The 21,462-nt window shown below is 39.5% G+C and overlaps 1 protein-coding gene across 1 annotated transcript in view; it reads left to right on the forward strand.

Moving 5' to 3' along the window:
• Positions 1–21,462, forward strand: part of SIL1 (SIL1 nucleotide exchange factor) — a gene marked incomplete at its 5' end in the record, with an annotated part of 159,064 nt that overhangs the window by 27,782 nt on the left and 109,820 nt on the right. The gene's annotated exons all lie outside the window — the stretch shown is intronic.

Below are 21,462 nucleotides of genomic sequence, written 5' to 3' on the forward strand. Positions count from 1 at the left end.
GTAATAAATGACCACAAACTGAGTGGCATAGTGGCTTATCTCAGTGTATGTAGGTCAGAAGTCTAGGTACTGGTTAACTGGATCTTTTGCTGAGGGTCTCAGGCTGAAATCAGGATGTCATCCAGTTGTATTTTTTCTGGAGGCCCTGGGGAAGAATCTGCTTCCAAGATCATTCAGGTTGTTGATCCATATGTCTTCAGAATCAGTTCCTAGAAGTCAGATTTCTGGGTCAACAGTTAAATTCAGTTGTCATTTTATTAGATGTTATTGAATTCTCTTTCATAGAGATTGTACCATTTTACCTTTCCATCAGCAGTGTATGCAAGTAGATACCAAAATCTGTGATGCAGAAGTCCCTTGTAGAAAATGGCGTAGTATTTTCATATACCCTACACACACCCTCTTTTTTTTTTGTCATTTCTAGATTACTTAAAACACCTAATACAATATAGGTGCTATGTAAATAGCTGTAAATACATTGTAAATGCTACGTAAATAGTTGCTGGTGTGTGGCAAATTAAAATTTGCTTTTGGGAACTTTTTGGAATTTTTTTTCCTGCGTATTTTCAACCCATGGTTGGTTGTGGAACCCACGGTTACAGAGAGCTGACTATATTAAGTTGCAGATTTTTTCCCAGTTTGTCATTTGTTTTTCTACTTTGCTTATACTATTTTCCATGCATTTAAAACTTTATAAACTTATTTTTATTTTTGCATAATCAGATTTATTAGTATTTTTGTTATTGCATCTGGATTTTTAAATCATATTTAGGAAAGTTATTCACTGCTCCCAGTTTATAAGGGAATTCACCTGTGTTTTCTCCTGATGCTTGTGTGGTTTCATTTTTAATGTTTAAATATGATTTGTTTGAAATTTATCCTGATATATAGGCATAAGGAATGGAATTAATTTTATTTTTTTCCATATGTTTGTTACTTTATCCCAACAACACTGATTAAAAAGTCTTTTCTTTCCCCACAGATTTGAGATGCTACCTTATTGTGTACTAAATTTCTGTATGCAGTTGGGTCTATCTTTGAATTTTCTTTCCTGTTCCGTAGCTAATTTTGGCTATTCGTGTGCCAGTTATGAAACTGTTTTAATTATATAGACTTTACAATGTATTTTATTTTGTTATCTAATAGGTCATTCTAGTTTTATTTCTGTGCTTTCCTTTGTGTGTGTATGTGCGTGTGTGTGTGTGTGTGTGTGTGTGTGATGAACCCCAGAAGAGAGCCAAACACTGACTCCTGAGAAATTTCAACTCCTAAATGTAGATAGAAGAGGGTAAGCTGGCAAAGGAATCTGGGGAAGGAGAGGCTCTAGAGTAGGAGGTAACCAGAGATGTGCAGTCTCAAGGAAGTCAGGGCGAGTACTTTAGGACTGAGATACTGATCTCTTGTGTCAGGTGCTGCCACAAAAGCTCATAAGATGAGGAGTAAGAAGCATCGGTGGTTGTCACTGGGTGGGAGTAGAGTGAGTGAGCTATGGAGTGAACGGGAGGATTAGGAGATACATTTAAGTGTAGACAACCCTTGAAAAGTTTCTCAGTATAAGAGAAAGGAAAGGAAATGAGAAAAGGTCATACCCGGAGCGGGTATAGGGAAATTTTTCTTTTGTCTTTTTAACAAATTGAGGTGATATTCACATAATTTAAAGTTAACCATTTTAAGCTGAGCAATTCAGTGGCCTTTAATACATTCACAGTCACCAACTCTATCCAGTTCCAAAACGTTTTCATCACTCCGAAGGGAAAGGAGTTGCTCCCCATTACCCACACCCCACACCCCAGCCTTTGGCAACCACCAAACTCCTTTCTTTTTTTATGGATTAACCTATTCTGGATATTTTATATAAATGGAATCATACAATATGTGACTTTTTGTGTCTGGCTTCTTTCACTTAGCATAATGTTTTCAAAGTTCATTAGTGTTGGAGAAATTGGAGACTGCATACATGCTGATGGAAAGACTGCAGTACACAGGGACAGGCGGAAGATTCAGGAGAGAGGGTGGATAAGAGGAAGGTTCTTGAAAAGAGATACTCTATCCATTTGTAAGGGGGAAGTTGGGGAGACCCCATCTGATAACTTCTGTATGCTCCATGATGTAGAAGGCCAGGCCTCCACTAAGAACGGGGAATCAGAGGTTGCAGGGAGGGTGGATGATCTGAATAAATGATTGAGTAGAGGGGTATAGTGTGCTAACTAGAGAAACGTGGTTATGATTGGTGGGTGGTACTAGACACTTTGTCCACTATTTATTTCAGTTCACAAAAGGTCTTTTGAGGAAGTTCCCCAAATGTTGCATCATCACAGAGCGACTGTTTACTTGTTTCTGCTTCTTTCTTCCAAGACAGTGCTATAGCCATACCAGAGCTTGGGGTCCTGCCATAAATAGGGCCCACAAGGTTTTACAGCTTCACTAGTATAAAAAGTTTTTCGTTGGGTTGTCCTGAAGCAGGCACTGAGATTGATGATGGGGTGCAGTCTATTTATAAGGGATCAACATGTGTGAAAGGAAGGGGAAGGAAGGTAGGATTGGACAGAGAATGAAGTCAAACTGTGATGCAAACTCAATGAAGCCATGGCCATCCCAGCAAGGAGTTCTGGAGTATTGTTTTTCAGATTGCCTTACATTAGGCCACAATGGTTAGGTTTTTATACCCATTCCTGGCTCAGTCCCCAATTATAGGCTGCCCCTGAATATCGTGACCTTGACCAAAGTAGCTCTCTGCGGTGAGACAAACCCTGAAGGAGCTGACACTATAGGTTGCCTGCTGACCTATGCAAGTCTTTCCTTGAAAGGGGGATCTGAGCATATCTGCCACAGTATAGCTGGGAACCATGCTGGAACAGCTTGGAGTTGAGGCATATGGGAAGCAGACTTCTTTAGATCGACTCTTCCCATCATTGCCCCAGGAAATGTTCTTAGAAACTAAGTTGATGGACAGGAGCTGGGTGGGCAGGTAGAGTTGGCACCAGAAATTACACTCTGCTTCTCAGAGTGTAGAGAAGCAGGTAGAATGAGTTGAGCCGTGGCATTTGAGGACTTGGGCACGAGTTCCCATGGGGAGCAAAATCTCGCTTATTAGAAGGGCTTTATTCTCAGCCAATCAACTAACCAGGAGTGGTTTGGATTTTGAAAATGTTTCATGATGTTTTTGACTTCACTATTCTTTGTCAGAAAAATCACAAAATGGAAAGGGCACCTAGTCAGCAGTCAGCAAATGTTTGCTAAACGAGTGAATGAAAGAACCATTGTGGGCTGAGCAGCGACAGGAAGCAGGGGTCAGAATTCTGTGTCATCTTTTTAGAGGAATCTGTGCTCCAGAGGTAGCAGCTTGACAGGCTTAATAATAGCTCAACATGGAAAGAGAGGGTGAGGGATAGAGTTTGGAACAGAGGCACAGTGGTTCAGGGAGGGGTAGGGAGATTCCCAGGTGATGGTAGACAGGGGGCAACTGCCTCAGCTGGCTTGTAGGAAGAGAGGGTGCGTACCTGGAAGTGGACAGGTGGCTGGATACTTGCCACATGTAGTCATTTGGGAAATGAAGGGAGTGGTTTTGTTATCTTTTCTCTGAGGAGGCTTTACCCACTTCCCATTGTTTGAGAATTACGTGGGCTTCTTCTGCTTCTAGTAGCTCCCTCCCATAGCCTCACAGCCCCATCCACTCTATCACCTCCTCCCTCCAGAACTTATAACAATATGACTGACCCCCACTCTGGTCACTGATTGCCCCCAGTTCCCATAAGCTGTTGTTTTACCTCAGGGAGCCAGGCCTGTGACCCATCAGCCCCATCTTGGTTCTTAGAGTCTCTCAGTGTCCTTGTGGCCTCTCTCTTCTTGATGTAACATGGACCTCATGGCACCTCTCATTTCCAAGACACTAGTATTTGTTGTCAGCCCCCTTGATTCCCTCACCTTGTTGTCATATAGGGGAAAAGGTGGGACCATTGCAGGATGTTGGATTAGGAATGAAGAATTGCTATAGGGTGGAAGTTAGAGTCCTGGGGTCTGGGCTAGAATTGATGTCTAATTGCTAGCTCTAGGAGTGGAGTTGGAGCTGGAAGAGGGGGGAAGGAAGATAGCCTCTAAATGTAGTTTATTATTATTTTAATAACTCTCATTTATATTGAAGTTAAATTTGGCAAATTGCTTTTACATCTGTTACTGCACTGGGGTCCATTCTTACCTGTTTTCTGACTCCTTTTCTCCTTCCTACTTTTCAGATGTAGCCTTTTATCAAGGCCGTCGAAAGAAAAGTATTATTTCTTCTCTCTTCACTTTCTGCCTCAGGGATTTCTGGCTTCAGCTCTCATTGCCATGCCGATGACTCCCAAGCCTGTATTTCCAGCCTCAGCCTTACCTCCTGAACCCCCATCCCATATTTTCAGCTGCCTTATGTATATCCACCTGTCCCATTGGTGCTACACATTCTTTAAAACCAAGCTCATAATTTCCTCCAAAACCCATTCTTCTTCCTATTTAATTATGGCATCATTATTCTTCCAGTTACCTTACCTTGAAACTTTGGCATCTCTCTTCTTCCCTTCCCCCTAGCCCATTCTCATCAGTCACCTCGCTTTGCTGTGTCCCATCACTTGTTTCCCTTCCCACTGCTCCGTCTTGTTCCCACCCCATGACTTCTTACTGAGCTGTGGCTCCTTGCCCAGTTTCCCCAACTCTAGGTGCATCTGCCTCCAGGCATATCCTATGCATAATTGGCTACTGCTTCAGTCTGTGTAACCCACTGTTCTTCTGTCTAAGCGATTGTAACATCAATTTTCCCTGAAGAAACTGAAATGCTTCCCCACTGCCTACAGAGTTAAGGTCCAACTTCTCAGCCTGGGTTGTGAGGCCCCATAACCTCTCTCTTTCTTCCTTACCTCCTATTATGATCCTATACATACCTCATTTTCTAGCCATGGAACTGCTTCTGTTTCCCTGAGTGTGTCCTAGACTTTCCTTCTTTGTTCATGTTACTTTTCATCCTGAAGCTTCTTTTCCACTTCCCAACATAATTTCTACCTGTTAAAATCATGTTGATTTATATATATTACAATGGAATACTGTGACACTGTTGAGAAATGAAGTAGATGTATATGTGCTGACATGGAATGATATTGAAGGTATACTGCTAGATGATTAAAAAGCATGTTGTATAACAATATATATTTATGATTCCATTCTTAAAAAAATTGTTGATAGTAAATGTATATGAATGTATAGAGAAAAGATTGGAAAACTAGACCCTTTTAATGATAATTCTTGAAGAAAAGTAATGATTATAGGGATTGTAGGATGATTATATATTCATGTAATGTTTGATTTTTAAAATAAAATGGTTGTATATTTCTATAGTAATCAGAAAACATAAAGCACGGAAAAAATGAGAAACAAGTTGTCCCCAGCCTTCAGGGTTCACCCAGATTTTCTTCCCCCTAGTTTTTCCCAGTGGCAGGTGCTTATACTTTCCATTCCTCCAGCTCCCACCCCCACCCCACAATCTGTCCCATGAAACTCACACTGAGCCTCATATTATAGTAATTTTTGGATTTGCCTTACCTCCCCACTTATTGCTCCTGAATCAGGAGTTGGTATCATTGGAATCTTGAACACCTGTAGGGTCTGGCTGGGTGCTCATGCTCAGTGGCTGCTCCATCTTTGTTGAGCTGGGCTGCCATGCCCCACACATATCTGAGCATTCTGGGGCTTTAGTGCTCCTATGCCTTGGGAGGGACTAAAGGCCCTAGTTTTTCAATAGCAGGAGCTATATGCCTGATGGGGCTGATTGATTGACCTTTAATTTATTACCAGCTTCCTGACTAGGGTCCCAATGATTATGACTGATAAGGATGTGATTGGAAGTCTCATCTGTGTTCTTACTGATCCCTAGAGGAATCCATTTCCACGTAGCAACCTAGGCGCTAACCTAGCATTAGATAAATTCAACTCAGCAATCCATCAAGACACAAAGTAATTGAAGTGTAGATTAGTGCCTGCCACGAATGGCAGGAGGAAATGATGGAAGAATTTTAGGCTAAAGGGGCTGAGCTGTCCAGCCTCTAGGGAATCTTTTATTCTACCAGCTCACCAGTCTCTCTCTTGACCTTTAATGATATCTGCTTTGCAGATGCAGCCAGGCCCCAGATCAGCATAGATTCTGGTCTCTGCATCAACGGACTTATACCACATAGTGAGAGACTTTTCTGTTTGGCCTCAGTTAGCTTTCTTGGGGGTAGGCAGCAGAGGTTGTTGACAGTTAGGATTTGGTTGTTCCTGAAATACTATCAGGCTCAGTGTGTCCTCAGCCTGGCTCAGAGACAGAGGGAGGCAGCGTCAGTGGTGGAAGAAGAAGTGCTTTTGAAGTCCTTTTTCAGACAGATCTGGGTTGGAGACCTGGTTCTAACACCAGCCTGAAGGCTACTGTAGACAGGAACCACTGTGGTTTGCAGAATCAAAACGCCTGGTAATTTGATGTTTGGTAAATATTTGTTGAGTTGGTCTAGTTGTATAACCAAAGTATTCTGGTCTGTAAAATGGGAATACCTACCCCATAGAATTGTTGTGAAAACGAAATAAGATATGTATAGAAGCTATTCTAATGCCTAGCATCAAGAGGTAATTGGTAACTAATTGGTAACTGCTAATTTCCTCTTTTCTGCCCCCCTTCCCTCTTATACCCTTAAAGGTTAGAAATCTTATGACTTACTGTGTACACACTTAATAGGCTACAGTGAGAATGGCTTGAGCATATCTTATTTTTAGCAGGTATGGCCTTTCTCCCCATCTAGGTTGTCTTCTGTGGTCCTTGTAGCCATCCACATGGTCTGTGAAGGCTTTATTCACATCAGTGGCTCATGGCACAGCAGTATGGTGTAGTGGAGAGAGCCAGGGACTAGGGCAAGATACTTGAGCTCCTTGTCATCTGTTTTCTTATCTGCAAAAAAGTAATATTTGCCCTATCTAGAATTTATATTGCAGTTCAAATCTATTTTCTGAGAGGGAATTCCCCTACCCCCATTGTTCCTGAAGGATGCTGTATCCTGTTTCATGCCTCCCTACCTGTGCCTTGACTGTACTCACTTTACTTCTCTTGAATGTCTGTCTTAGGATAGGAATTTATCAAGTGAACTACCATTGACACCACATTGTGATAACAGTGATTAATGCTGTGCTCATAGTGTGGTAGTACAACTCTTTTATGAGGCTGCCTGCTAATTAAAAGGACTTCGAGTAGCTTTTAGTAAAAGATGTATGATTGCTTAAATATAAATTAGAATTAATTTAAACTCTTTGTGGATGTGGGATTGGGGAAAACAACTATAATAACTACCTTGGCTACTTTGGTTACAGGATCTAAACATTAAATGTAATTCTGAATGTCCTGGCAGGCAAGAGAAAAAGGAAAATATGATGAATCACATAATTATCATCTAATAAAATAGTCAAAAATTATAAAATAGGTTGTCTGCTGAAAGCTTTTCCCTGGTACTAGTAAGAACTGATCTAAAAGCATTTTTATAATAGACATTAAATCATGTACTGGACAATGTCTTTAACAAGATTTTTTCAGAAAATGCAGAATTTTTTTTTTCTATCTGTTCCTTATATAGAACCTGAACAAAACCTGACGGCATACAAGAAAGCAGGTTTCAGTGAATTTGTTTTGTAGGGGACAAATCCAGTGAGCATTCTTCTGTTTTAACTAGGATACAATATAGAGTCCCCTTAGCAGAATGGAGAGAGCCTGTACTTTAGATTGCCTTTCTCAGATATCTGCTCTGTCAGGTTGGTTTTTGGCAGGTACTTGAATAGTGGTCAGATTAAGACTGAAAACTTTGGCCAGGACTTGGTACAATCTAACTGGTCATTGTTTCATCTTTCAAGACAGCGCTTTATCTGGAATGATCCATTTGTGTTCATACTCTGTGCATTGTGGCAATGTAAAAATGATTGGACACGTTGACTTTTTAATAAAAATCCTAATGAATTGTTTAACGGTTTTCATTAGGGTGTCCAATGGGTGGTAAAATCTGTATCCAGCAAGTTTTGTGTTTATGTATAGCTTTATTTGGAGAAAAGAACATCAACTCACAATCTATTGCCAAGTGCAATAACATGCATCCACCCCCCTAACCCCCTACCCCCACTGAAGATGGTAGCCTTCAGTTACATAAGAAATTCTTTTGTTTAAGATCAGAAGTAAATATGGGCCTAGGAGATTTGCTGAAAGATGTTAGTTGTGGCTATATGAAAGAAAGTAGAAATCCCAGGGTTTCCTATCTGTTCCCTTTGGTTTTTCTCTTCTTGGGACTTTGAAGTTGGCATGGAGAAGAAAAAAAGTGGAAATTGGAAAATGTTGGTATAGCCAGTGCACATTTGCTAATGGGTACAGTTCCTTCAGACCTCAGAAATGGAGGAAAACCACAGGCTGTATATGAATAAAGTGATTATGAAGTTATTTTCTTACTTCGTTGAACCTTTTGGTTTCAGTTAACATAAGACGCTATTCAGTAGAGTTTAATTTTCCATTTAGTTCTTTTTTGTCACCACCTGAACTAAAGAAATCCAGTGCAGTTCATTATCCCTTTGCCCCTCCTTAGTAAGTTATTTTCCATCTCGTCTCCTTTCATCTCTGAAAGGGTTATCTGAATTGTTTGGGAGGGCAGGGTATTCTGTACCTGTTTTCATCTATTATTTATGTTTGCATTCAATTATACTCAGCCTTCCTTTCAATTATGGAGATGACCCTTGAGCATTTTTATTTTAGGGAATAGGTATCTGTTATAACAGTTAGCTTGGAGAGAGGGGAATTACCCATAATTCTTGTCCTCAGAAGAGATGTAGTACTAATGGATCCCTGGCCTCCTTCCTCTCTGACTCTGGAGAGCCACTGCTCTTGTTTACTCCTTGGCTTAGGGTCTCCTGAAGTGGAACTGGCAAGAGATACTCAGTATTATAAACCAGATTTGAATCCCCTAGAGGGGCCTCTGCTGTAAGACCCCAGGATTTCAGCTTATGTTTGGGCCATCATGCCTCTCAAAGCCCTTTTCCATCTGATGTTTGACTGGGCCCTCACAGTACTTCAGGGGTGTGTCATTTGTGAAATGAGGATCTACTTTTGTGCTGTTTAATATGGTAGTCGCTAACCATTTGTGACTATTTAAATTTAAATTAATCAGAATTAAATAAAATTTAAAATTCAGTTCCTTGGTTTCATTAGTGACATTTCAATTGCTCAATAGCCATGTGTGACCAGGGGCTGCTGCAATGGACAGCATGGATTTAGAACATTTCTGTCCTCACAGGAAGTTCAATTGAACAGTGCTAGTTTAGAAAGTAAATGGCTGATGCTAGTCTGCCTTAATTGACTGCTGATGTGGAAACATAACCTTTTCTGTATTATCTCTTAAATAGCTGCTTTATGGTTGTTATTTTGCTGCTTTATTAATTTAAAATTCTCAAGTGGAAAGTGCTAGATAGTACTAGCTAAAGCCATTGGCAGCAACGTGGTGTTCTCTGCCTCTTGTTGCCTGGCATTTTATATGTGTGCCATGTGGTGGTGGTTCTCCATCCACTGGGAATGGTGAGGAGTTGACATGCAGGTTGTGAGGCCAAGCTTCTCAGCAGAGAAGCTGTACCTGATCATGTGGGTGGCTTCTGCATGTTGGGACCTGCCTTCTTCTGCTGCTCTGACTCTCCCCAGCAGGGAGGCACGAAGAAAGTAGGTCTAGTGAAATTGGGAGGCTCAGGTGGGAAGATGCTTGGCTTTCAGGACCTATAGAGTGAAAATCAAGTCCAAAGGGTTCCACAAGAGTTAAGATGATTCCAGAAATGAAGATTTTTTAAAAAATTTCCCAGATGCCTAAATGAGAGATTGGGAAGCATTTTTATCAATTACAATTTTGTCTACTATAATTCTTAGTAATTTTTTTCAGGCAAGGTGAGGTTAGGCAAATATTAGAGACATAGGAGTGTATAGTAACCAAATATTGTTTGTTGTGTACCTAGAAAGGTGAATGTGAGATTTTTTCATGGAAAAATATAGCCATATTGCATAAGTGACCCTGGAGGGACATCTTTACTGCCCTGGGCTCATACAAAATCTTTCCAAATCCCATATCTAGATATATGCGTCCTTGATCTGTGCTTTAGTTTGTCTGGGCAGCGTTAGAGGGAATGAGGACAGTGGCAGGCACACTCATATACACCACTCCTACCCTGCCATGCCCTCCTCCTAACGTGCACTTAATTGTATGATTTGTCCTAGGATGAGCTAAAGATTTGATCCAAAAGATGACTCTCTAACAATGGGATTTAATTAGTAGGATTTTGGGGAGTATTGGGATTTTAGTGTCTTTCTGATAGCCCTCAAATCCAGCTCATCAGTGACTGTTTTGGTGCCTCTGCATAGAACTGTGCCTCCTGCTCTACCCTTTCAGGTTTATTCAGAGAGTTGACTTTAGGGAAACTTTCCCATGATGTGTGGCAAGACCTCAGTTTCTAGGCTCAGGAGGTATGGTAGTAGGTGTTAGGAAAAGCTAAGGGAGATTAAACAATAAATTCCCAGAGAGAATGAAAATGATTGTTAGATTGGAATTATATTCTAGACAAGAGTTTGGGGAGATGGAGTTTTGTTGTAGGGTGCGACTCTGGCCTCCTTTTCCTGGATTTGGGCCTGTTAGAATTTCATTAGGAAAACTGATGAGAACTCAGTGAAACACCACTCCACTTAATGGGTCGTCTCTCAGGTGGTCATTTGTCTTCTGAGCCTCAGGACCTCTCTGTAGATCAGTGGTCCCCAACCTTTTTGGCACCAGGGACTGGTTTCATGGAAGACAATTTTTCCACGGATGGTTGTTGGTGGGGGTGGGTGGGGGAGATGGTTCAGGTGGTAATGCCAGCGATGGGGAGCAGCTGATGAAGCTTCACTCACCTGCCACTCACCTCCCGCTGTGCAGCCCGGTTCCTAACAGGCCGTGGACTGGTACCGGTCCGTGGCCCGGGGGTTGGGGACCCCTGCTGTAGATCATAGAATGCCTCCTCCATTCCTCTGAGCCTGCAGTCAGCTGCTGTCCTTTCTAAGGATATGCTGCCATGCTGTGAAATTCAAGTTAAAATAGTGTCCCTGGACACTGTGAGCTTGTCATTGAAAGTCATGGAGAACATTTAACTGATGCTTATGAAAAGATATGTAAAGTATAAAAAATGTGAAATGAGGAAGTCTTGGGTATTGGATAATAGAAATTTGGGGGAAATTGAAATGTATGTCAAGTTTTATACTTTTTGTAGTTTTGAAGTTATTTATTTTGGAAATGAAGAAGGAATTACGCATTTTGCTCGTAAAGGTATCATATATTTAGCACCATGAAATCCCAGAAAAATTGGGGGAAGATTTGTTTTTAGATTGTGGAGGAGGATATGGTTAAAGAACCAGAATTAGTCCTGAGAAGGGAATAGCTTTTTGATGGCTTATTGGAGGCTCTTTTATTGCTCAATTTGGGTCACAGTGGTCTTTGAATAAGAGTGACCATTAGCCATACCAGTTGAAGGAAAATTGGTTTCTTTGTTACTGTGCTGCTGAAATAATGGAGTGGCTATAAATCTGACCTTTTTGACATCATGCCCTCAGTTTTTCAAATGTCCACCCACCTGTCACAGGCCCCAGGGATACTTAATTACTCTTCTAAATGGAGATGCTCTGAACTACCAGAGCCCAGAGATTGATTGCAGGATGGAGCAACGTACAAATGACTGTATCAGTATCAAGCTTTGTGTTTCCAAGGTCTGTATATTCAGCCATTTTAGTGGCTTTCCATGTGATGCATTTGACTTTTAGCATCCGTTGTTAAAGTAATGGTAACATTCTGTTATCCATTTGTTTATTTATGGTCTTGTTTTCTACCCTTGCAAAACTTGATATAGGTACACAGCTTCAGAAATGTACACATACCGGAGTAATAAGTAACTCTGATTTGGTTACAAGGCAATAATTTAAGTTGACAGGTTTAGCTGATAATATAAAACACAAGAGAGAAATAGGATCAGTTTATAATGTCAGCAGAACCCCTGAGAGTGAGTTGCTGCCTTGGGGCTGACTCTGGTACTGTTGTTTTGTCTAATATTATTATAAAGCAAAATAAACTGATGTCTGTGAAAATCTGGCTGACCAAGATTAAAAGAATAGGGCTGTAAATTAGCTGCTTCCTTTTTGTTACTTTTAAGCAACTTTCAGAAGGGACTAAATAACAGGACTTTAGGGTCCTTGGAAAGACCTGGGGTCCAGCTCCTCTGGAATGCCAAGAGAATGGATGGGCCTGCTTGTGGCAAGTCCTACTGGGAATCAAAACTTGCCAGTTCTGCACACCTCACTATGTCTGTCCTGGGAAAATGGAACCTTAGAATAGAGGAGGTTGTGAAGTCCAGATGTCTGAAAGCTAGACCTTGTGGAAGGTCATTGTAGGTTCTGTCACCATGACTGCCATAGCCATGCAAAATGATGTGAAATATTTTACTGATCCGTAAAAACTGAAATCAGTTCAGCATAATAAGCATTGACACACGAAATCACCATCTCCCTCATGGAAAATAAATATTCCTGCTTTACCTTGACATTTATTCCCCATAAATGCACCAGCGTTTATGTAGCATTATCTTATAATCATGTTTTATTCCCTGTGACGAGCTCTGTTATTGATGTCTGCAGAGCCAGGGAAGTGGTGGGGACTGCTTAGGGCATCTAGGAGTACTTGGTTTTTAGGGAACTTGTTTTCATTTTGTAGAGTTAGTAGGACTGGACATAAACTTAAGCACACATTATCGTTTCCTACCCTTCAGTGGCTGCCACAAACTCAGAAAAGTCCTTGGAGTGTAGCTTTTACTCCATAGAGCAGTTTGGACCGATGTCCTTGTTTTGAGATAGCTCGTGCTGTGGAGGAAAAATAAAGTTCCAGGCGATGGAAATTTTTAGGAAGTAGTGCTTCCATCCATCCGCCTCAAGTCAGAATCCTGTCTAGGTTGGTCTGCACACCCTTCTTTCAGCAGTTTCTGTGGATAATGCTATCAAACTCTGGTTGCTCATTTGTGCATTTCAGTCATTATGGGCATTTAGCATCATCCTTTTTTTAAAATTGAGATATAGTTAATTTACAGTGTTGTGTTTCTTGTGTACAGCAAAGTGATTCAGTTATGCATATATATATATATTTTTTCATATGCTTTTCCATTATAGTTTATTGCAAGATATTGAATATAGTTCCCTGTGCTATACAGTAGGACCTTTTTGTTTACCTATTTTATATATAGCAGTTTGTATCTGCTAATTCCAAACTCCTAATTTATCCCTCCACCCTGTTTCCCCTTTGGTAACCAAAACATCATCTTAGTTTGGAATTTTATAACAAAATTTCATGTCTTGGGTGGTATATAAACAATAGAAATTTATATCTCAGTTCTGGAGGTTGGGAAGTCCAAGATCAGGGCACCAATATATGACTCAGTGTCTGGCGAGAGCTCACTTCCAGTTCATAGATGGCTATCTTCTCACTCTGGCCTCACTTGGTGGAAGGGGCAAGGGAGCTCTCTGAGGTCTCTTATATGAGGGCACAAACCCCATTCATGACGCTCCACCCTCATGACCTAATCACCTCCCAAAGACCCCACCTCCAAATATCATCATACTGCGGATTAGTTTTCAACATATGAATTTTGTGGGGGACACAGACATTCAGTCCATAGCAAGCATTAAACATAACTCAGAGATGATTAGCTCTGGAGGCAAGAGGGGTTGAAGGGACACGAATTCCATTAAGAAAAAGCTCTTTAATCCTCTCCACTCCCACCTTGCCCACCACTACCTGTGTGGGTACCAATTTTCCTGAAGTGCCCATTCTCTTCCACTCTTTGGTTTCCCTGCTTAAGCCTTGAGGGGCAGATTGGCTGGTTGGGTGAGGGCTCTGTTCAAGGCCATTTGGGAAAAAAGGCACTAAGGTTGAACCCAGCATCTTGTTGGTTTGTGTTTGAGCAAGGCCCGTGTTCTCAGCCTTCTGGACCACCTCTTTGTAAAGCCATACCCTAGGGAAATACCTGTCAGGTACTTTACTGCAAATATGCAATTTACATTTGATCGGTTGGACTCATGTCTACTTAGCAGGATGTGTTAGAATGTGTCTGAGTAGTACATGTTGATTATGACTATATGGTACTCTTTTTTTTTTGGTTATCTCCCCTTCACCCCCTAAGTAATCTCATCTACTCCTATAACTTTACATGCCACATGTAACACTACTTACTGCTACATTTAAGAATCCTACCCAGCTTTCCCTCCTGAACTCTTTAACCAATTGCCTACTTAACATCTCAGCTTGGATGCCTAATAAACATCTCTAATTTAACAGGTGTAAAACTGGACTCGTAATTTTCCCTCCCCAAAGAGTTATTCCTCCCACTTCTCTGTCTGAGCAACAACACCATTCTTTCAGTTGCTACAGCCAACACATTAGAGTCATTCTTGTCTTCTCGATTTCTTTTTTATTTTTTTAATTTTTGAATTTTATTTTACTTTTTTATACAGCAGGTTTTTATTAGTCATCAATTTTATACACATCAGTGTATGCATGTCAATGCCAATTGCCCAATTCATCACACCCCCCCACCACCGCTTTCCCCCCTTGCTGTCCATACGTTTGTTCTCTACATCTGTGTCTCAATTTCTGCCGTGTAAACCGGTTCATCTGTACCATTTTTCTAGGTTCCACGATATGTGTTAATGTATGATATTTGTTTTTCTCTTTCTGACTTACTTCACTCTGTATGACAGTCTCTAGATCCATCCACGTCTCAACAAATGACCCAATTTCGTTCCTTTTTATGGCTGAGTAATATTCCATTGTATATATGTACCACAACTTCTTTATGCATTCATCTGTCGATGGGCATTTACGGTGCTTCCATGACCTGGCTACTGTAAATAGTGCTGCAGTGAACATTGGGGTGCATGTGTCTTTTTGAATTATGGTTTTCTCTGTGTATATGCCCAGTAGTGGGATTGCTGGATCATATGGTAATTCTATTTTTAGTTTTTTAAGGAACCTCCATACTGTTCTCCATAGTGGCTGTATCAATTTACATTCCCACCAACAGTGCAAGAGGGTTCCCTTTTCTCCACACCCTCTCTAACATTTGTTGTTTGTAGATTTTCTGATGATGGCCATTCTAACTGGTGATACCTCATTGTAGTTTTGATTTGCATTTCTCTAATAATTAGTGATATTGAGCAGCTTTTCATGTGCTTCTTGGCCATCTGTATGTCTTCTTTGGAGAAATGTCTATTTAGGTCTTCTGCCCATTTTTGGATTGGGTTGTTTGTTTTTTTAATATTGAGCTGCATGAGCTATTTATATATTTTGGAGATTAATCCTTTGTCCATTGATTCATTTGTAAGTATTTTCTCCCATTCTGAGGGTTGTCTTTTCGTCTTGTTTATGGTTTCCTTTGCTGTGCAAAAGCTTTGAAGTTTCATTAGGTCCCATTTGTTTATTTTTGTTTTTATTTCCATTACTCTAGGAGGTGGATCAAAAAAGATCTTGCTGTGATTTATGTCATTTTATTTATGTCATTGTTATGTTATTTTTGTGTATGGTGTTAGGGAGTGTTCTAATTTCATTCTTTTACATGTAGCTGTCCAGTTTTCCCAGCAACACTTATTGAAGAGACTGTCTTTTCTCCATTGTATATCCTTGCCTCCTTTGTCATAGATTAGTTGACCATAGGTGTGTGGGTTTATCCCTGGGCTTTCTATCTTGTTCCATTGATCTATATTTCTGTTTTTGTGCCAATACTGTATTGTCTTGATTACTGTAGCTTTGTAGTATAGTCTGAAGTCAGGGAGTCTGATTGCTCCAGCTCCGTTTTTTTCCCTCAAGACTGCTTTGGCTATTCGGGGTCTTTTGTGTCTCCATACAAATTTTAAGATTATTTGTTCTAGTTCCGTAAAAAATGCCATTGGTAATTTGATAGGGATTACATTGAATCTGTAGATTGCTTTGGGTAGTATAGTCATTTTCACAATATTGATTCTTCTAATCCAAGAACATGGTATATCTCTCCATCTATTTGTATCATCTTTAATTTCTTTCATCAGTGTCTTATAGTTTTCTGCATACAGGTCTTTTGTCTCCCTAAGTAGGTTTATTCCTAGGTATTTTATTCTTTTTGTTGCAGTGGTAAATGGGAGTGTTTCCTTAATTTCTCTTTCAGATTTTTCATCATTAGTGTATAGGAATGCAAGAGAGTTCTGTGCATTAATTTTGTATCCTGCAACTTTACCAAATTCATTGATTAGCTCTAGTAGTTTTTTGGTGGCATCTTTAGGACTCTCTATGTATAGTATCATGTCATCTGCAAACAGTGACAATTTTACTTCTTCTTTTCCAATTTGTTTTCCTTTTATTTCTTTTCCTTCTCTGATTGCCATGGCTAGGGCTTCCAAAACTAAGTTAAATAATAGTGGTGAGAGTGGACATCCTTGTCTTGTTCCTGATCTTAGAGGAAATGCTTTCAGATTTTCACCATTGAAAATGATGTTTGCTGTGGGTTTCTTGTATATGGCCTTTATTATGTTGAGGTAGGTTCCCTCTATGCCCACTTTCTGGAAAGTTTTTATCATAAATGGGTGTTGAATTTTGTCAAAAGCTTTTTCTGCATCTATTGAGATGATCATATGGTTTTTATTCTTCCATTTGTTAGTATGGTGTATCACGTTGATTCATTTGTGTATATTGAAGAATCCTTGCATCCCTGGGATAAATCCCACTTGATCATTGTGTATGATCCTTTTAATGTGTTGTTGGATTCTGTTTGCTAGTATTTTGTTGAGGATTTTTGCATCTATATTCAGCAGTGATATTGGTCTGTAATTTTCTTTTTTGTACTATCTTTGTCTGGTTTTGGTATCAGGGTGATGGTGGCCTCATAAAATGAGTTTGGGAGTGTTCTTTCCTCCGCAATTTTTTGGAGGAGTTTGAGAAAGATGGGTGTTAGCTCTTCTCTAAATGTTTGATAGAATTCACCTGTGAAGCCATCTGGTCCTGGACTTCTGTTTGTTGGAAGGTTTTTTTTTTTAACATCTTTATTGGAGTATAATTGCTTTACAATGGTGTGTTAGTTTCTGCTTTATAACAAAGTGAATCAGATATGCGTATGTCCCCATATCTCTTTCCTCTTGCGAGTCCCTCCCTTCCACCCTCCCTATCCCACCCCTCTAGGTGGTCACAGAGCACTGAGCTGATCTCCCTGTGCTCTGCGGCTGCTTCCCACTAGCTATCTGTTTTACATTTGGTAGTGTATATATGTCCATGCCACTCTCTCACTTCATTCCAGCTTACCCTTACTCTTACCTGTGTCCTCAAGTCCATTCTGTACATCTGCGTCTTTATTCCTGTCCTGCCCCAAGGTTCTTCAGAACCTTTTTTTTTTTTAGATTCCATATATATGTGTTAGCATACGGTATTTGTTTTTCTCTTTCTGACTTACTACACTCTGTATGACAGACACTACGTCCATCCCCCTCATTACAAATAACTCAATTCCATTTCTTTTTATGGCTGAGTAATATTCCGTTGTATATACGTGCCACATCTTCTTTATCCATCCGTCAGTGGACAATTAGGTTGCTTCCATGTCCTGGCTATTGTAAATAGAGCTGCAATGAACATTGTGGTACATGACTCTTTTTAAATTATGGTTTTCTCAGGGTATATGCCCAGTACTGGGATTGCTGGGTTGGGTGGTAGTTCTATTTTTTGTTTTTTAAGGAACCTCCATACTGTTCTCCATAGTGGCTGTATCAATTTACATTCCCACCAACAGTGCAAGAGGGTTCCCTTTTCTCCACACCCTCTCCGCATTTATTGTTCGTAGATTTTTTGATGATGGCCATTCTGACGAGTGTGAGATGATATCTCATTGTAGTTTTAATTTACATTTCTCTAATGATTAATGATGTTGAGCATTCTTTCATGTGTCTGTAGGCAATCTGTATATTTTCTTTGGAGAAATGTCTGTTTAGGTTTCTGCCCATTTTTGGATTGGGTTGTTTGGTTTTTTTTTTTGATATTGAGCTACATGAGCTCCTTGTAAATTTTGGAGATTAATCCTTTGTCAGCTGCTTCATTTGCAAATATTTTCTCCCGTTCTGTGGGTTGTCTTTTTGTCTTGTTTATGGTTTCCTTTGCTGTGCCAAAGCTTTTAAGTTTCATTAGGTCCCATTTGTTTATATTTGTTTTTATTTCCATTTCTCTGGGAGGTGGGTCAAAAAGGATCTTGCTGTGATTTATGTCGTAGAGTGTTCTGCCTATGTTTTCTCTAAGAGTTTGATGGTGTCTGGCCTTACATTTAGGTCTTTAATCCATTTTGAGTTTATTTTTGTGTATGGTGTTAGGGAATGTTCTAATTTCATTCTTTTACATGTAGCTGTCCAGTTTCCCCAGCACCACTTACTGAAGATGCTGTCTTTTCTCCACTGTATATTCTTGCCTCCTTTATCAAAGATAAGGTGACCATATGTGCGTGGGTTTATCTCTGGGCTTTCTATCCTGTTCCATTGATCTATATTTCTGTTTCTGTGCCAGTACCATACTGTCTTGGTTACTGTAGCTTTGTAGTATAGTCTGAAGTCAGGGAGCCTGATTCCTCCAGCTCCATTTTTCTTTCTCAAGATTGCTTTGGCTATTCGGGGTCTTCTTTGTTTCCATACAAATTGTGAAATGTTTTGTTCTAGTTCTGTGAAAAATGCCAGTGGTAGTTTGATAGGGATTGCCTTGACTCTGTAGATTGCTTTGGGTAGTAGAGTCATTTTCACAATGTTGATTCTTCCAATCCAAGAACATGATATATTTCTCCATCTATTTGTATCATCTTTAATTTCTTTCATCAGTGTCTTATAATTTTCTGCATACAGGTCTTTTGTCTCCTTAGGTAGGTTTATTCCTAGATATTTTATTCTTTTTGTTGCAATGGTAAATGGGAGTGTTTTCTTAATTTCACTTTCAGGTTTTTCATCATTAGTGTATAGGAATGCAAGAGAGTTCTGTGTGTTAATTTTGTATCCTGCAACTTTACCAAATTCATTGATTAGTTCTAGTAGTTTTCTGGTAGCATCTTTAGGATACTCTATGTATAATATCAGGTCATCTGCAAACAGTGACAGCTTTACTTCTTTTCCGATTTGGATTCCTTTTATTTCTTTTTCTTCTTTGATTGCTGTGGCTAACACTTCCGAAACTGTGTTGAATAGTGGTCGTGAGAGTGGCAACCTTGTCTTGTTCCTGATCTTATTGGAAATGGTTTCAGTTTTTCACCATTGAGGATGTTGTTGGCTATGGGTTTGTCATATATGGCCTTTATTATGTTGAGGAAAGTTCTCTCTATGCCTACTTTCTGGAGGATTTTTATCATAAATGGGTGTTGATTTTGTCAAAAGCTTTTTCTGCACTTATTGAGATCATCATATGGTTTTTCTCCTTCAGTTTGTTAATATGGTGTATCACGTTGATTGATTTACGTATATTGAAGAATTCTTGCATTCCTGGGATAAACTGCACTTGATCATAGTGTATGATCCTTTTAATGTGCTGTTGGATTCTGTTTGCTACTATTTTGTTGAGGATTTTTGCATCTATGTTCATTAGTGATATTGGCCTGTAGTTTTCTTTCTTTGTGACATCTTTGTTTGGTTTTGGTATCAGTGATGGTGGCCTTGTAGAATGAGTTTGGGAATGTTCCTCCCTTTGCTATATTTTGGAAGAGTTTCAGAAGGATAAGTGTTAGCTGTTCTCTAAATGTTTGATAGAATTCGCTTGTGAAGCCATCTGGTCCTGGGCTTTTGTTTGTTGGAAGATTTTTAATCACAGTTTCAATTTCAGTGCTTGTGATTGGTCTCTTCATATTTTCTATTTCTTCCTGGTTCAGTCTGGGAAGGTTGTGCATTTCTAAGAATTTGTCCATTTCTTCTAAGTTGTCCATTTTATTGGCATAGAGTTGCTTGTAGTAATCTCTCATGATCCTTTATATTTCTGCAGTGTCAGTTGTTACTTCTCCTTTTTCATTTCTAATTCTGTTGATTTGAGTCTTCTCTCTTTTTTTCTTGATGAGTCTGGCTAATGGTTTATCCATTTTGTTTATCTTCTCACAAATCAGCTTTTAGTTTTATTGATCTTTGCTATCATTTTCTTCATTTCTTTCTCATTTATTTCTGATCTGATCTTTATGATTTCTTTCCTTCGCTAACTTTGGCGGGTTTTTTGTTCTTCTTTCTCTAATGGCTTTAGGTGTAATGTTAGGTTGTTTATTTGAGATGTTTCTTGTTTCTTGAGGTAGGATTGTATTGCTATAAACTTCCCTCTTAGAACTGCTTTTGCTGCATCCCATAGGTTTTGGGTCATCCTGTTTTCATTGTCATTTGTTTCTAGGTATTTTTTGATTTCCTCTTTGATCTCTTCAGTGATTTCTTGGTTATTAAGTAGTGTGTTGTTTAGCCTCCACGTGTTTGTATTTCTTACAGATTTTTTCCTGTAATCGATATCTAGTCTCATAACATTGTGGTCAGAAAGGATACTTGGTACGATTTCAATTTCCTTAAATTTACCAAGGCTTGATTTGTGACCCAAGATATGATCTCTCCTGGAGAATGTTCCATGAGCACTTGAGAAGAATGTGTATTCTGTAGTTTTTGGATGGAATGTCCTATAAATATCAGTTAAGTCCATGTTGTTTAATGTATCATTTAAAGCTTGTGTTTCCTTATTTATTTTCATTTTGGATGATCTGTCCATTGGTGAAAGTGGGGTGTTAAAACCCCTACTATGATTGTGTTACTGTCAATTTCCCCTTTTATGGCTGTTAGCATTTGCCTTATGTATTGAGGTGCTCCTATGTTGGGTGCATAAATATTTGCAATTGTTATATCTTCTTCTTGGATTGATCCCCTGATCATTATGTAGTGTCCTTCTTTTTCTCTTGTAATAGTCTTTGTTTTAAAGTCCATTTTGTCTGATATGAGTATTGCTGCTCCAGCTTTCTTTTGATTTCCATTTGCATGGAATATCTTTTCCCATCCCCTCACATTTAGTCTGTATGTGTCCCTAGGTCTGAAGTGAGTCTGCAGTAGACAGCATATATACGGGTCTTGGTTTTGTATCCATTCATCCAATCTGTGTCTTTTGGTTGGAGCATTTAATCCATTTACATTTAAAGTAATTATTGATATGTATGTTCCTATTACCATTTTCTTAATTGTTTTTGGTTGTATTTTTGTAGGTCTTTTCCTTCTCTTGTGTTTCCTGCCTAGAGAAGTTCCTTTGGTATTTGGTGTAAAGCTGGTTTGGTGGTGCTGAATTCTCTTTGCTTTTGCCTGTCGGTAAAGGTTTTAATTTCTCCATCAAATCTGAATGAGATCCT

Source organism: Hyperoodon ampullatus, assembly GCF_949752795.1.
Source record: "Hyperoodon ampullatus genome assembly, chromosome: 4".
In the NCBI taxonomy this organism is placed as follows: domain Eukaryota; kingdom Metazoa; phylum Chordata; class Mammalia; order Artiodactyla; family Ziphiidae; genus Hyperoodon; species Hyperoodon ampullatus.